This window comes from Dipodomys spectabilis, unplaced genomic scaffold, assembly GCF_019054845.1.
Source record: "Dipodomys spectabilis isolate Male_0828 unplaced genomic scaffold, ASM1905484v1 ptg000024l, whole genome shotgun sequence".
NCBI lineage: Eukaryota > Metazoa > Chordata > Mammalia > Rodentia > Heteromyidae > Dipodomys > Dipodomys spectabilis.
In genome coordinates, this window is record NW_024870701.1 from 10,577,872 (window position 1) to 10,582,000 (window position 4,129).

Below are 4,129 nucleotides of genomic sequence, written 5' to 3' on the forward strand. Positions count from 1 at the left end.
CAAAATGGTGAGACAAAAGACAAAGGGTGAATCAGTGCAACAGTGATACTCACAGAATACCATCTTGGAAATGAACTTTACAACTTGGGGCAGAAGGGAGTTGGAGCGGGGACGTGGGAGCAAACGTGGAATGGGGGTCACAATACTCAACAGGAAATGTACTCATTACCTTACTTATATGACTGTAATGCCTCTGACATCACCCTTACAATAAAATAAAATTAAAATTAAAAAGAATAGGGTTCTAGTAACCAGAAAAAAGTTACTTTGCATATTGAAAAAAAAGTCCCAATCTAATTATTTTTAGTTTTCGAAAATGCAAACATATTTATAATTAGACATTCTAAATCATGAATAAAATGTAGAATTTAAAGATTGTGTTTGCTAAGATAATTTAACATTATTAAAAATATGTTCTCTCCATTCTTTGTAAACTGGCCTTGGTACTAAGGGTTATATTTGGAAGTAGATGTTTGTGCTTGTGAAGGTTCTTTTTTTTCTTTTTTTCCATCTTTTTTCCTCTTTCTTTCTTTCTTTCTTTCTTTCTTTCTTTCTTTCTTTCTTTCTTTCTTTCTTTCTTTCTTTCTTTCTTTCTTTCTTTCTTTCTTTCTTTCCTTTTCTTTCGTTGCTCTGACCACCTGGCTAATTTGTAAGTTCAGCAATTCATGAATTTTACCAGATAATTTAATTAAAGTTATTTCTGAGTTGGTTTTCAGGATTTTCTTCTTCAAACAAAATATAGACTAGCATAATATTAAAAGAGTGTACATGAAGGAAAAAAACAACTAAATTTTTTGACATTCTAATAGACCAACTGTATTTTGTGACAACTTGTATCAGCCATGGGGCTGGAATTCTGGGCCAGGGCGCTGTCCCTGAGCCCTTCAGCTCAAGGCTAGCGCTCTACCACTTGAGCCACAGCACCACTTCCAGCTTTCTAGTCTTTAATTGGAGATAAGAGTCTTATGGACTTTCCGGCCTGGCATCTTAGCCTCCTGAGTAGCTAGGATTACAGGTGTGAGCCACCGGTGCCTGGCTTTATCAATAGCTTTTTCTTCAGAGATATTGTAACTAGAAGCACAGCTTCTGTTTGCTACTACAGAATAACAAATATTCTGTATTATTGGTTTTAGTGATGATATTTTGCAACTGTAAATGGAGAATAATAGCAAATTTATAGGGATGTTGCAAATTTTAAAGAGATAATTATTTTAAGTACTTACCTGAGAATTTGAGCCCAAAATGTTATCAAGTGGGTAGATGATTAATCTGAATTTGTCAGAGGACTAAGTATGACATGGAGTGATTTACAAATCTCCTGTAGATGCTTAATTAATTATCATATGTGCTGAGTTTTTCTCTAAAGCATTCATAATGTTTACAATTGCAAACTCAATCTCTATTGTTATAACTGTTATAATTATTTAAGGTTTTCCTTATGCTATACTAACACTCTCCAACCATTTTTGACTAGGTGCCTCCCTGTCTCTTATCAAAGATAAATTTTATTCATCCACTTTTCCTTGAATTTGATCTTTCTTTGGATGAGAGTTACTTGCTTTAACTGATAATATCTTGTGCAAAAGGCAGGTAAAAACCAAAGCTTAAGCCTTAAGACATTATACAGGTTTTAATATTTGGAAACATCAAGTTGTGAAAGCCAACTCTATCCTAAAGGAGGATGAGAACCATCAGAAGGAATGCCAAACAAACTGTGTGCGCAGTTTCCTTGGGGACTCCCTTCACTGTTCGGGGACTGCAGCTATCTGAGTGATTCCAAGAGTACTGTGGGTCAGAACTGATTAGAGTTTTGAACACAGAATTGTTTAATAAATTATTGCTTTAAGTGACTAAGGTTTAGGATGAATAAAAATAAAAATAAAAACCAACAATGGTCAGTGAATGCTCTGCCATTGTAACAGCCGTCCTGACCAGCAATCAATCACCTTCTTTAGGATTTAAGCAGGACCAAAGGAAATGGAGCTTTCTGTCTTAACACAAATTTTCAAACTACAATGTTTTCTGAAAGGATAATTTGAGAGGACAGTTTTAGCTGTGTTTTAGATAGTTCCAAATGGCAAGTGGAAAACTTTACTCTTAAGAACATCTTGGTAAATACAATGCAGTGAAAACTGTCTTTATTTTGCTTCTCCAGGACCTTCCGCCAAAAGAAAAGAGAGAAACAACCTCCAATTGCAACCTAATCGCTAATTCCCTGTAATAATTTTCAGACTGGTTTTTTTTTTTGTTTTTTTTTTTTATTTTTTTTATTGTAAAGATACTATACAGAGGGTTACAGTTACATGAGTGAGGTAATGAGTACACTTCCTCTTGAACATTGTTACCCCCTCCATTGTTTTCCCCCTACCACCCCTTCCCTCCCTACCTTCCCCAAGGTTCTTTTTTTTTTTTATTGTGATTAAGTGATTACATAATTTCTGGAATTTCACAGTATTGTGGAATAATGATGCTCATTTAAAGTCACAAGTTCATTCTAACTTTCCTGGAGCAAATTGTCTATCACAGTTTATAACATATAATGGTGTTCACATGTTATACACCATACATGTGATCAGCAGCATGGGGATATTTAGTAGTGGTTCCACCAGATGAGTGGGAGTTCTTTGTTTCTTAAGTCCTGTTAGTTTTGTCGTATCACCTAACATTTTGGATTTAGCATCCACTTATCAGGGAGACCATGTACCATTTGTCTCTTTGCTCTTGGCTTACCTCGCTCAACATGATTGCTTCTAGCTCCATCCATTTCCCTGCAAATGCCATTATTTTGTCATTTCTAATGGCTGCATAATACTCCATTGTGTATAGATACCACAATTTTTGGATCCATTCATCTGTGGTGGGGCATCTGGGTTGTTTCCATATCCTAGCTATTGTGAACAGTGCTGCAATAAACATGGAGGTGCACGTGTCAGACTGGTTTTTAAATGTGGAGATTCCTGAAACAAATCTGCAGAAGGTGCTGGCAGTGGAGATATTTTACCACTTCACTTAACTAACAGAAGAAAACCATGAATACAAAAGAAAGGAAAGTTTTGCTCTGCAAGTATTTAAAAATATAATGGAGATATAAAGAGAAATGGGAGATTGGGATCCCCATATCATGGGCATAGGTGTGATGAAGGCTGGAACACAATTACATTAAATAGCGACCTAACTAGCCAAGTAAAGTGTCATAGGCACTGTCATATGTCAACAGTTAAATAGGACACCTTACTTCCTGAAAAATCATCAGATTACTTTCCTAATGATTTGGGAGTAAACAATCCAGACTATTGAAAGCAAATGTTGCAGATACGAAGAAAGTAGCCTAGAACTATACACCTAAATACGCTCTTGCAGACTCAACTAGGGATTCACACCTCAGTTTTTATTGAACCATTGACATATATAATGACCCTGAAAATGGAGAAATTGTAATTACAAACAAATTAGCCTAAGGCAAATGTACAGATGCATAAGTTTCTTCTTATTTAATTAATTTACTACCTAGTTAATTAATTTTTGGTGTAGGTCCTAGGGCATGAACTCAGGGTCTAGGCGTTCAAGGGTAGCGTTCTACCACTTGAGCCACAGTTCCACCTCTGGATTGATTGGTACTTAGAGATGAGTCTGAAGAACTTCCCTTCCTGGGCTGGCTCCGAATCACAATCTCATATTCCAGCTTTCAGAGTAGCTAGGGTTACAGGTGTGAGCCACCAGCATTTGGCTTCTTATTTTATACTTAATCTTTGTTGTATTTTTTCTTTCATTTCTCTCTTTTTTTTACTTTCCCTCTCTTTCTTCTCTTCTTTCTTTTTTGCTTCTGTTGGAAATGGCAATATCTATATACCTATCTATTAAATATCCATCTGCCTATCTAATGTATATATACAAACACATTCACACACACACAGAAAGCAAAAAAAAGCCCAACAAAACCCTAATATTACTGATATTCTGCTAATAAAAAATTGAAACAGTATAAAATTAAAAGAGGTTAAGAAGGATATAGATAATTTTTAGAAATGGAATAAAACATACTATCTTAAGTAGCAGAAAGAATAAAAACAGTTTTAAGAAGAACATACAAATGACCCACAGGGTACATAAATGGATACTAGACATTGAT